Raw genomic sequence first — 13,780 nt, forward strand, 5'->3', positions numbered from 1 at the left:
ACACCTAACTTCACAGAAGCTGTTTTAGCTAGAAATGAGATGTGAAGTTTCCAGTTCATATTATAAGTAAAGGACAGACCGAGGATGTTCAGTGTAGAAGAGGGGGACAATTGATTGTCATTGAAGAAAAAGGGATAGTTGTCTGGAAGGTTGTGTCGAGTTGATAGATGGAGGAATTGAGTTTTTGAGGCATTGAACAATACCAAGTTTGCTCTGCCCTAATCTGAAATTTTAGAAAGATCAAAAGTCAACCGTTAGGCCAGCAAGGGCATGGAAAACATCATTGCGAAGAATTTTATTAGGTGGCATGAAGTAGTCAGAGGCTGGAGGAGAGAGAGAGGAACAAGCCCAGAATCGTCCAAGGTAGGGTTTTTAGCAAAGGTTTGAGCGAAGAGTTCAGCTTTAGAAATAAATGTGTTAGCAGTGGTGCCATCTGGTTGAAATAGAAGAGGGAAAGAAGAAGAAGCAAAGTTATTAGAGATATTTTTGGCTAGATGCCAGAAGTCACGAGGGGAGTTAGATCTTGAAAGGTTTTGACACTTTCTGTTAATGAAGGAGTTTTTGGCTAGTTGGAGAACAGACTTGGCATGGTTCCGGACAGAAATATAAAGTGCATGATATTCTGGTGATGGAAGGCTTAAGTACCTTTTGTGGGCCACCTCTCTTGAGAGGAGGAGGCAGTAGACACCTGCCGAAAAGATAATTACTCCCAGTGAGGTCTAAAGCACTGTTCAGGGGGTGCTGTGAACTTATCATTAAACCCAGCTGTGACCTCACTGAACGTTTTCCTTTGTCTCACAACACAAGGGGGCAGTCACAGCCTGTCTTCTAAAGACAACTCTCTTCCTCCACACAAAACTACAAGCACCTAATAACACACACACCCTTCACTCAAAAAAAAATAAATAAATAAATTCATAATGGCGACTCCTACACCAGCTTTGGAGTCGCCATCTGGGGAGGGTGCCATAAATGTCCCCAGGTCGGACTGCCTTTCTGTCGATGACCCTAAGTGTCTTGACACCCCCCTCTGCAACATTCGCGGTCTAAGATCTAATTTTCAATCTGTAGAACACCACCTCTCCTCTTCTAAACCTCATCTTTTCCTCACTGAAACTCAGGTGTCTGAGGCAACTGACAGTAGCCCCTTTTCTGTTCCCTCCTACTTTCTCTATCCTCATTTCGATCCAAAGCTGGATGCTGCGTTTATGTGCGCAATGACTTAACCTGCTCTCGTGCCCACGCTCTTGAATCTTCCGAGTTTTCCACCATCTGGCTACGACTACAGAGTCACTCTCATACTAAATTTATCTGTGCTGTATACCTCTCACCTAACTCCTCTGACTATAAGAAACTCTTTGACTGCTTAACTTCTAAAGTGGAGCACATTCTGACCCTCTTCCCTTTTGCAGAGATCTCCATTCTTGGAGACTTCAATGTTCATCACCAGCTTTGGCTTTCCTCTCCCTTCACAGACCATCCTGGTGAACTAGCCTACAACTTTGCTATCCTCCATGATCTAGAGCAATTGGTGCAACACCCTACTCGTATTCTTGACCGTCTTGGAGATAAGCCCAACATTCTTGACCTTTTCCTGACCTCTAATCCTTCTGCTTATGCTGTCACCCTTTCTTCTCCGTTGGGCTCCTATGATCACAATCTCATATTTGTATCTTGTCCTATCTCTCCAATCCCTCCTCAGGATCCCCCTAAGCGAAGGTGCCTCTGGCGTTTTGCCTTTCCTAGTTGGGGGGACCTGAGGAGGTATTTTGCTGATTTTCCTTGGAATGACTACTGCTTCCGTGTCAGACCCGTCTTTGTGTGCTGAGCTCATAACAGAGGTGATAGTGTCTGGCATGGAGGCGTACATTCCCCACTCTTTTTCTCGTGCTAACCCTTCTAAACCTTGGTTTAACACAGCTTGTTCTCGTGCTATACATGATACATGTTATACATTGCCTTGCTGATGACAACAGTGTGTTCAACAAGATCAAAGGCATTTTTGAACTCCACAAAAGCAACGGCTAGAGAGGTGTTTCGCTTGTCCAGGTGGCTGTGGATGTGTGTGTGTGTGTGTGTGTGTGTGTGTGTGTGTGTGATGTTGTCCCCTGAAACTCTCAATATATAACTAGTACTTCTACCTCCTCTTCCTCCTCCTCCTCCTCCTTCCCCTCCTCCATCGCCTCCTCCTCCTCCTCCTCCTCTCAACGAACAATGAAAGAGATGGAGTTTGTAATAGGTTATTTTTGCAAACCTTTTTAACTCTCTCTCTTTCTCTCTCTCTCTCTCTCTCTCTCTCTCTCTCTCTCTCTCTCTCTCTCTCTCTCTCTCTCTCTCTCTCTCTCTCTCAGAGAATTTGATCTTTTCAGTCAATATATATATATATATATATATATATATATATATATATATATATATATATATATATATATATATATATATATATATATATATATATATATATATATATATATATATATATATATATATATATATAGAGAGAGAGAGAGAGAGAGAGAGAGAGAGAGAGAGAGAGAGAGAGAGAGAGAGAGAGAGAGAGAGAGAGAGAGAGGAACTTAAAAACGGTAGCAGCGGATGTGAAAATTAGAGGGGAGAGGGAAGAGTGAAGGCAAATAACTACAAGTACTACTACTACTACAACTACTACTACTACCACTACTACTACTACTACTACTACTGCCACCACTACTAGCACCACTACCACTACTACTACTAATACCACTACTACTACTACTACTACTAATACTACTACTACTACTACTACTACTACTACTGTTCATCCTCTTTTTTTTCCTGTTGTTATTCATCTTTTCTTTTTTGTCTCTTTTATTCCCTTTCTGTTTATCACTCGTTCCATTACCTTTACTACTCTCCAACTCCTCCTCCTACTGAATTTTATCCAGAAAACTCTCATTTCAATATATATGATCAGAGAGAGAGAGAGAGAGAGAGAGAGAGAGAGAGAGAGAGAGAGAGAGAGAGAGTGAGAGAGAGAGGGGGAGGAAGGGGGAAGCAGTGACACCATCATCAGAGGAAATGGAGACGATGTTTGCTCTCTCTCTCTCTCTCTCTCTCTCTCTCTCTCTCTCTCTCTCTCTCTCTCTCTCTCTCTCTCTCTCTCTCTCTCTCTCTCTGTCACATTAGCATCACAGTTGCACGCAACTGTGAATAATAGAGGCTTTTATTTCCTGCCCCCTCATTGGTCCGCGTGTTTATTGCGTCATCAACACGGTCTCCCATTGGTCGTTCCGTATCCCGCCCTCCAATCACCGCGCTGTATTATTGTATCGTCACTGTGTGCCTTTTGATTGGCTGGGAGTTTTGTGACGTCATATATTTGGATTTTTATTTATATATATTTAGTGACGATTTTTATTCATTTCTGTTTATCATTATTTTTGTGGTGGTGGTAATAGTAGTAGTAGTAGTAGTAGTAGTAGTAGTAGTAGTAGTAGTAGTAGTAGTAGTAGTAGTAGTAGCAGCTGTTGTTTTTGTTGTTGTTTTTTTACTAGTAATTAAACATCAATTAATCTTCAGTTATGCGTGTAAATGTGATTATTATAATAATAATAATAATAATAATTATTATTATTATTATTATTACTACTACTACTACTACTACTACTACTAATACTACTACTACCACCACCACCACCACCACCACCACCACCACCACCACCACCACCACCACCACACACTCTCTCTCTCTCTCTCTCTCTCTCTCTCTCTCTCTCTCTCTCTCTCTCTCTCTCTCTCTCTCTCTCTCTCTCTCTCTCTCTCTCTCTCGTCAGTGAAATACGCAGTAAATTTCTGTTAGGCCTAACGAGAGAGAGAGAGAGAGAGAGAGAGAGAGAGAGAGAGAGAGAGAGAGAGAGAGAGAGAGAGTTTTCTTTCATTTTCATAATTATGTTGTAATTCTTCTCATTCTTATGATAATAATCGTCATCATCAGTACAGCGCTGTTATTTTTACCTCCCACCCGTCCTCCCTCTCTCTCTCTCTCTCTCTCTCTCTCTCTCTCTCTCTCTCTCTCTCTCTCTCTCTCTCTGCTCTCTCTCGCCAAATCTCCCCAAACAAATTATCTACCCATTTATTTATTTATTCATTTATTTATTTATTGTATTATGTAACGATGTATTGAATTGCAGTGTGTGTATTCTCCCCAGTGTTCCCCCGCTCAGTAAGCTCCCCACTGACATAATCCTCTCAGGTAGTCTCCCCAACAACACAAACTCCCCACACTTCCCTCCCCTTCTCCTGCCTCAATTAACCTCCTCAAAAATATATGACACCCATAATCAACCTCCCCAATTATACTAAAGCCGAACACAGTGTCCCCATCTCCCCACTAGTCTGACCTAACCATCTCCCCACGTCCGTCTCTTGTCATACTAGTCTCCCCGTCCCCTCCCCTCCCCATGCCCTCCCCATCCTGTCACCACTACACTACCCTGAAATGTGCAGCAGGGGTAGCAAAATGGCGGAGGGGCAAACCAGTGTGGCAAACCAATATGGCGTCTACCTTTCAGCAAACGTACAAAAATTCAGTATTCACCATTACAACCAAATTAAAGAGCCAAGAAGCGACCCAAACAAGTAAACATCCCTACAAACATGGAGCCTCCCAACAAACACCCAACAAACACCCTCAAATAAGCCAAAGGATTACCAACATGGCGGACAAGTGGCGTCAGTACTCGCCCCTGCTTCTCATCATCGATTCGGAATCTATACCACTGACAAACCGTCGACTATTTTCAAAGTCTTCTTGAGCGTCCACTCTCAATATGTGAGGCTCCCTGGAGGTGAGCCTGGCCAGAACACCCTCACCTGGGAGAGAGAGAGAGAGAGAGAGAGACAGAGAGAGAGAGAGAGAGAGAGAGAAATATATCCGTAGATTTGTTATTATTATTATTATTATTATTATTATTATTATTATTATTATTATTATTATTATTATTATTATTATTACCAGTACTTGCACTTCGCTCTCTCTTGCCCCCCCCCCCCCACAGCTGGTGCTCCGCGCAGTCCTTAACTCTGAAATGGTGGTGGTGGTGGTGGTAGTGGTGGTCGCAGGGAAAATATTATTATTATTATTATTATTATTATTATTATTATTACTATTATTATTATTATCATTATTATTCTTAAGTAGTAGTAGTAGTAGTAATACTAGTAGTAGTAGTAGTAGTAGAAGGAGGAGGAGGCAGTAGACACCTGCCGAAACGATAATTACTCCCAGTGAGGTCTAATGCACTGTTCAGGGGGTGCTGTGAACTTATCATTAAACCCAGCTGTGACCTCACTGAACGTTTCCCTTTGTGTCTCACAACACAAGGGGGCAGTCACAGCCTGCCCTCTAAAGACAACTCTCTTCCTCCACACAAAACTACAAGCACCTAATAACACACACACCCTTCACTCAAAAATTTTTAAATCATCATGGCGACTCCTACACCAGCCTCGGAGTCCCCATCTGGGGAGGGGGAACCATAAATGTCCCCAGGTCGGACTGCCTTTCTGTTGACAACCCTAAGTGTCTTGACACCCCCCTCAACTTTTTCTTCATTAACTTCTGCAACATTCGCGGTCTAAGATCTAATTTTCAATCTGTAGAACACCACCCTCTCCTCTTCTAAACCTCATCTTCTTTTCCTCACTGAAACTCAGGTGTCTGAGGCAACTGACAGTAGCCCCTTTTCAGTTCCCTCCTACTTTCTCTATCCTCATTTTCGATCCAAAGCTGGATGCTGCGTTTATGTGCGCAATGACTTAACCTGCTCTCGTGCCCACGCACTTGAATCTTCCGAGTTTTCCACCATCTGGCTACGACTACAGAGTCACTCTCATACTAAATTTATCTGTGCTGTATACCTCTCACCTAACTCCTCTGACTATAAAAAATTCTTTGACTACTTAACTTCCAAAGTGGAGCACATTCTGACCCTCTTCCCTTTTGCAGAGATCTCCATTCTTGGAGACTTCAATGTTCACCACCAGCTTTGGCTTTCCTCTCCCTTCACAGACCATCCTGGTGAACTAGCCTACAACTTTGCTATCCTTCATGACCTAGAGCAATTGGTGCAACACCCTACTCGTATTCCTGACCGTCTTGGAGATACGCCCAACATTCTTGACCTTTTCCTGACCTCTAATCCTTCTGCTTATGCTGTCACCCTTTCTTCTCCGTTGGGCTCCTCCGATCACAATCTCATATCTTTATCTTGTCCTATCACTCCAATCCCTCCTCAGGATCCCCCTAAGCGAAGGTGCCTCTGGCGTTTTGCCTCTGCTAGTTGGGGGGACCTGAGGAGGTATTTTGCTGATTTTCTTTGGAATGACTACTGCTTCCGTGTCAGAGACCCGTCTTTGTGTGCTGAGCGCATAACAGAGGTGATAGTGTCTGGCATGGAGGCGTACATTCCTCACTCTTTTTCTTGTCCTAAACCTTCTAAACCTTGGTTTAACACAGCTTGTTCTCGTGCTATACATGATAGAGAGGTGGCCCACAAAAGGTACTTAAGCCTTCCATCACCAGAATCTCATGCACTTTATATTTCTGCCCGGAACCATGCCAAGTCTGTTCTCCAACTAGCCAAAAACTCCTTCATTAACAGAAAATGTCAAAACCTTTCAAGATCTAACTCCCCTCGTGATTTCTGGCATCTAGCCAAAAATATCTCCAATAACTTTGCTTCTTCATCTTTCCCTCCTCTATTTCAACCAGATGGCACCACTGCTATCACATCTATTTCTAAAGCTGAACTCTTTGCTCAAACCTTTGCTAAAAAGTCTACCTTGGACGATTCCGGGCTTGTTCCTCCCTCTCCTCCACCCTCTGACTACTTCATGCCATCTATTAAAATTCTTCGCAATGATGTTTTCCATGCCCTCGCTGGCCTAAACCCTCGGAAGGCTTATGGACCTGATGGGGTCCCTCCTATTGTTCTCCGAAACTGTGCCTCCGTGCTTGCAACTTGCCTAGTCAAACTCTTTCAGCTCTGTCTGTCAACATCTACCTTTCCTTCTTGCTGGAAGTTTGCCTACATTCAACCTGTTCCTAAAAAGGGAGACCGTTCTAATCCCTCAAACTACCGTCCTATTGCTTTAATTTCCTGCCTATCTAAAGTTTTTGAATCAATCCTCAACAGGAAGATTCTTAAACATCTATCACTTCACAACCTTCTATCTGATCGCCAGTATGGGTTCCGTCAAGGCCACTCTACTGGTGATCTTCTGGCTTTCCTTACTGAGTCTTGGTCATCCTCTTTTAGAGATTTTGGTGAAACTTTTGCTGTTGCCTTGGACATATCAAAAGCTTTTGATAGAGTCTGGCACAAAGCTTAGATTTCCAAACTACCCTCCTACGGTTTCTATCCTTCTCTCTGTAACTTCATCTCAAGTTTCCTTTCTGACCGTTCTATTGCTGCTGTGGTAGACGGTCACTGTTCTTCTCCTAAATCTATTAACAGTGGTGTTCCTCAGGGTTCTGTCCTGTCACCCACTCTCTTCTTATTATTCATTAATGATCTTCTAAACCAAACTTCTTGTCCTATCCACTCCTACGCTGATGATACCACCCTGCACTTTTCCACGTCTTTTCATAGACATCCAACCCTTCAGGAGGTAAACATATCACGCAGGGAAGCCACAGAACGCCTGACTTCTGATCTTTCTAAAATTTCTGATTGGGGCAGAGCAAACTTGGTATTGTTCAATGCCTCAAAAACTCAATTCCTCCATCTATCAACTCGACACAACCTTCCAGACAACTATCCCCTCTTCTTCAATGACACTCAACTGTCCCCCTCTTCTACACTGAACATCCTCGGTCTGTCCTTTACTTATAATCTGAACTGGAAACTTCACATCTCATCTCTAGCTAAAACAGCTTCTATAAAGTTAGGTGTTCTGAGACGTCTCCGCCAGTTTTTCTCACCCCCCCCCAGCTGCTAACTCTGTACAAGGGCCTTATCCGTCCATGTATGGAATATGCTTCACATGTCTGGAGGGGTTCCACTCATACTGCTCTTCTAGACGGGGTGGAATCAAAAGCTTTTCGTCTCATCAACTCCTCTCCTCTAACTGACTGTCTTCAGCCTCTCTCTCACCGCCGCAATGTTGCATATCTAGCTGTCTTTTACCGCTATTTTCATGCTAACTGCTCTTCTGATCTTGCTAACTGCATGCCTCCCCTCCTTCCGCGGCCTCGCTGCACAAGACTTTCTTCTTTCTCTCACCCCTATTCTGTCCACCTCTCTAATGCAAGAGTTAACCAGTATTCTCAATCATTCATCCCTTTCTCTGGTAAACTCTGGAACTCCCTGCCTGCTTCTGTATTTCCACCTTCCTATGACTTGAATTCCTTCAAGAGGGAGGTTTCAAGACACTTAGCCACCAATTTTTGACCACTGCTTTGACCCTTTTATGGGACTGGCATTTCAGTGGGCATTTCAGTGGCATTTCAGTGGGCACACGATCGGCCACTGGCCGATGGCGTGCAACGTAGCTCACCAGAGGGGGCGGCAGCCCCTCAGGCGTCGCCGGCCCCTCGCTAACCCCCGCTGGGGCATGACAATAATATTATTAATTATAATAATATTAATAATTATGATAATTATAATCACAATAATAATAATAATAATAATAATAATAATAATTATTATTATTATTATTATAATAATCTACGGTTACATTTCATCATGTATCATTTGCTCTCTCTCTCTCTCTCTCTCTCTCTCTCTCTCTCTCTCTCTCTCTCTCTCTCTCTCTCTCTCTCTCTCTCTCTCTCTCTACTACTACTACTACATCTATTACTACTAAATAAAAATAATAAAAAAATAATAATAATAATAATAATAATAATAATAATAATAATAATAATAATAATGTGATAATTCTTTTTTTTTTTTTTTTATGTAGGAAGGGCACTGGCCAAGAGCAACAAAAATCTAATAAGAAAAATGCCCACTGAAATGCCAGTCCCATAAAAGAGTCAAAGCAGTGGTCAAAAATTGGTGGATAAGTGTCTTGAAACCTCCCTCTTGAAGGAATTCAAGTCATAGGAAGGTGGAAATACAGAAGCAGGCAGGGAGTTCCAGAGTTTACCAGCTACTACTACTACTACTACTACTACTACTACTACTATTACTACTACTAGTACTAGTACTACTGCTACATCTAGTACTATTATTATCATTATATTTTCGTTATATATATATATATATATATATATATATATATATATATATATATATATATATATATATATATATATATATATATATATATATATATATATATATATATATAACTTCATTTATTTAATGAAATATTGAATAATTGTTTTATTATTTTATAACATTTGCAAATTATTTATTTTTTGTCAATTTTTTTTTTTTTTTTTTTGTGTTGAATGAACAAAAAAAAAGTCAATATTTTCTTAAAGAAAATTTTAGTTAAAGGAAAGAATGAAAGACAAAATATAAATAAATAAATAGATAGACGAAATGATAACAATGAAATCACAACGTTAAAAATGTTGTAACAATTATAATCATTGTCATAATAATTGTAATAATCATAATGATAATAATGATAATGACAATAATAATAATGATAATGACAATAATCATAGTAATAATAATAATAATAATAATAGTAATAATAATAATAATAATAATAATAATAATAATAATAATAATAATAATAATAATAATGGCAGTAAGAATAATGTTAATAATTGTTTTGGTGGGCATAGTTGGATAATAATGAGAGATGAATAAAGAATATTGTTAATAATAACGGTAATGTTTTGCATGAAGACAAACACACACAAAACAAACAAATTGTCAACAAAAAAGTCGCAATACTAACATCACAAAACAACACACTAATTTTTCAGAACATAATTACATATTAATTACAAATAAATCACTCATAATTATAATAATCCATTTCATTTTCTTGTCACCAGTGAATCTCCAAGCGATAAAAATCCAATATGGCGGACTGACACAGAACTCCTCCCTTATTTAGGAGAAAAGGAGGGAAATCTCTCTCTCCTGGAGGAAAGGGAGGGAGGGAAGGAGAGACGGGAGAGACGTCTGCTGCCTCCTGGAGAGAGAGAGAGAGAGAGAGAGAGAGAGAGAGAGAGAGAGAGAGAGAGAGAGAGAGAGAGAGAGAGAGGGGGGAATCTTGATCTTGGTCTTGGTGAACGAGAGAGGGAAAGTGAAAGGAAGCGTTTATATAAAAAAAAAATCATTTTTTTTTATTTTACATTTTTATTTATTTATTTATTTTTTGTTTATTTGTTGAATTGTTCTTGCATAATTAGAAAGAAATGCTTTTGTTGTTGTTGTTGTTGTTGTGTTGTTATTATTATTATTATTATTATTATTATTATTATTATTATTATTATTATCATTATTATTATTATTATTACCATTATTATTATTATTATCATTGTTTTTGTTGTTGTTGTTGTTGTTGTTGTTGTTGTTGTTGTTCTTATCATTTTTATTATTAAAATGTAAAGAATTTTTTTCTTCTTTATTTTTTTCTTCTTTGTATTTTGTTTGTTTATCTGTTTATTTATTTATTTAATTATTGAGTTATTTGTTTGTGTATTTATTAATTGTTCTGATTCATCTCTTTATTTACGCACGTGGCAGAATAATACTGCCTCGTTATTGGCTGCTGGTTGGCCAATCACGGCTCAGGAACCTTTCATTCAACCAACGTTCTTTTAAGATTAACAACAACAATAATAATAATAATGATGATGATAATAATAATAATAATAATAATAGTAATAATAATAATTTCAGTTGTATTAATTATATACTCATAAAAATGTTAACAGTATTTTGTTTTTGTGTTTTACGGTTTAGCAGTGCTTGGGAGGTCTGGATGTTTGGTAGAAATTGCTTGTTTTTCCTCCGTGTCTCCGTTTGTTTTTTTTGTTTTTTTTTTATGTAGGAAGGACACTAGCCAAGGGCAACAAAAATCTAATAAAAAAAATGCCCACTGAAATGCCAGTCCCATAAAAGGGTCAAAGCAGTGGTCAAAAATTGATGGATAAGTGTCTTGAAACCTCCTTGAAGGAATTTAAATCATAGGAAGGTGGAAATACAGAAGCAGGAAGGGAGTTCCAGAGTTTACCAGAGAAAGGGATGAATGATTGAGAATATTGGTTAACTCTTGCGTTAGAGAGGTGGACAGAATAGGGGTGAGAGAAAGAACAAAGTCTTGTGCAGCGAGGCCGCGGAAGGAGGGGAGGCATGCAGTTAGCAAGATCAGAAGAACAGTTAGCATTAAAATAGCGGTAGAAGACAGCTAGATATGCAACATTGCGGCGGTGAGAGAGAGGCTGAAGACAGTCAGTTAGAGGAGAGGAGTTGATGAGACGAAAAGCTTTTGATTCCACCCTGTCTAGAAGAGCAGTATGAGTGGAACCCCCCCAGACATGTGAAGCATACTCCATACATGGACGGATAAGGCCCTTCTACAGAGTTAGCAGCTGGAGGGGTGAGAAAAACTGGCGGAGACGTCTCAGAACACCTAACTTCATAGAAGCTGTTTTAGCTAGAGATGAGATGTGAAGTTTCCAGTTCAGATTATAAGTAAAGAACAGACCGAGGATGTTCAGTGTAAAAGAGGGGGACAGTTGAGTGTCATTGAAGAAGATGGGATAGTTGTCTGGAAGGTTGTGTCGAGTTGATAGATGGAGGAATTGAGTTTTTGAGGCATTGAACAATACCAAGTTTGCTCTGCCCCAATCAGAAATTTTAGAAAGATCAGAAGTCAGGCGTTCTGTGGCTTCCCTGCGTGATATGTTTACCTCCTGAAGGGTTGGACGTCTATGAAAAGACGTGGAAAAGTTTGGTTTAGAAGATCATTAATGAATAATAAGAAGAGAGTGGGTGACAGGACAGAACCCTGAGGAACACCACTGTTAATAGATTTAGGAGAAGAACAGTGACCGTCTACCATAGCAGCAATAGAACGGTCAGAAAGGAAACTTGAGATAAAGTTACAGAGAGAAGGATATAAACCGTATGAGGGTAGTTTGGAAATCAAAGCTTTGTGCCAGACTCTATCAAAGGCTTTTGATATGTCCAAGGCAACAGCAAAAGTTTCTCCAAAATCTCTAAAAGATGATGACCAAGACTCAGTAAGGAAAGCCAGAAGATCACCAGTAGAGCGGCCTTGACGGAACCCATACTGGCGATGAGATAGAAGGTTGTGAAGTGATAGATGTTTAAGAATCTTCCTGTTGAGTATAGATTAAAAAACTTTAGATAGGCAGGAAATTAAAGCCATAGGACGGTAGTTTGAGGGATTAGAACGATCACCCTTTTTAGGAACAGGTTGAATGTAGGCAAACTTCCAGCAAGAAGGAAAGCTAGATGTTGACAGACGGAGCTGAAAGAGTTTGACTAGGCAAGGTGCAAGCACGGAGGCACAGTTTCGGAGAACAATAGGAGGGACCCCATCAGGTCCATAAGCCTTCCGAAGGTTTAGGCCAGCGAGGGCATGGAAAACATCATTGCGAAGAATTTTAATAGGTGGCATGAAGTAGTCAAAGGGTGGAGGAGAGGGAGGAACAAACCCAGAATCGTCCAAGGTAGAGTTTTTTTTGCAAAGGTTTGAGCAAAAAGTTCAGCTCTAGAAATAGATGTGATAGCAGTGGTGCCATCTGGTTGAAATAGAGGAGGGAAAGAAGAAGAAGCAAAGTTATTGGAGATATTTTTTGGCTAGATGCCAGAAATCACGATGGGAGTTAGATATTGAAAGGTTTTGTCATTGTCTGTTAATGAAGGAATTTTTGGCTAGTTGAAGAACAGACTTGGCATGGTTCCGGGCAGAAATATAAAGTGCATGAGATTCTGGTGATGGAAGGCTTAAGTACCTTTTGTGGGCCACTTCTCTATCATGTATAGCACGAGAACAAGCTGTGTTAAACCAAAGTTTAGAAGGTTTAGGATGAGAAAAAGAGTGAGGAATGTATGCCTCCATGCCAGACACTATCACCTCTCTTATGCGCTCAGCACACAAAGACGGGTCTCTGACACGGAAGCAATAGTTTTTTTTTTCTGATTTTCCACGGAAGAAAATGGAAAATACATCACGGAAAATACATCCTCAGGTCCCCCCATCTAGCAGAGGCAAAACGCCAGAGGCACCTTCGCTTAGGGGGATCCTGAGGAGGGATTGGAGTGATAGGACAAGATAAAGATATGAGATTGTGATCGGAGGAGCCCAACGGAGAAGAAAGGGTGACAGCATAAGCAGAAGGATTAGAGGTCAGGAAAAGGTCAAGAATGTTGGGCGTATCTCCAAGACGGTCAGGAATACGAGTAGGGTGTTGTACCAATTGCTCTAGGTCATGGAGGATAGCAAAGTTGTAGGCTAGTTCACCAGGATGGTCAGTGAAGGGAGAGGAAAGCCAAAGCTGGTGGTGAACATTGAAGTCTCCAAGAATGGAGACCTCTGCAAAAGGGAAGAGGGTCAGAATGTGCTCCACTTTGGAAATTAAGTAATCAAAGAATTTTTTATAGTCAGAGGAGTTAGGGGAGAGGTATACAGCACAGATAAATTTAGTATGAGAGTGACTCTGTAGTTGTAGCCAGATGGTGGAAAACTTGGAAGATTCAAGAGCGTGGGCACGAGAGCAGGTTAAGTCATTGCGCACATAAACGCAGCATCCAGCTTTGGATCGAAAATGAGGATAGAGAAAGTAGGAGGGAACAGA

Source organism: Scylla paramamosain, unplaced genomic scaffold (assembly GCF_035594125.1).
Source record: "Scylla paramamosain isolate STU-SP2022 unplaced genomic scaffold, ASM3559412v1 Contig75, whole genome shotgun sequence".
Classification (NCBI taxonomy): Eukaryota; Metazoa; Arthropoda; class Malacostraca; order Decapoda; family Portunidae; genus Scylla; species Scylla paramamosain.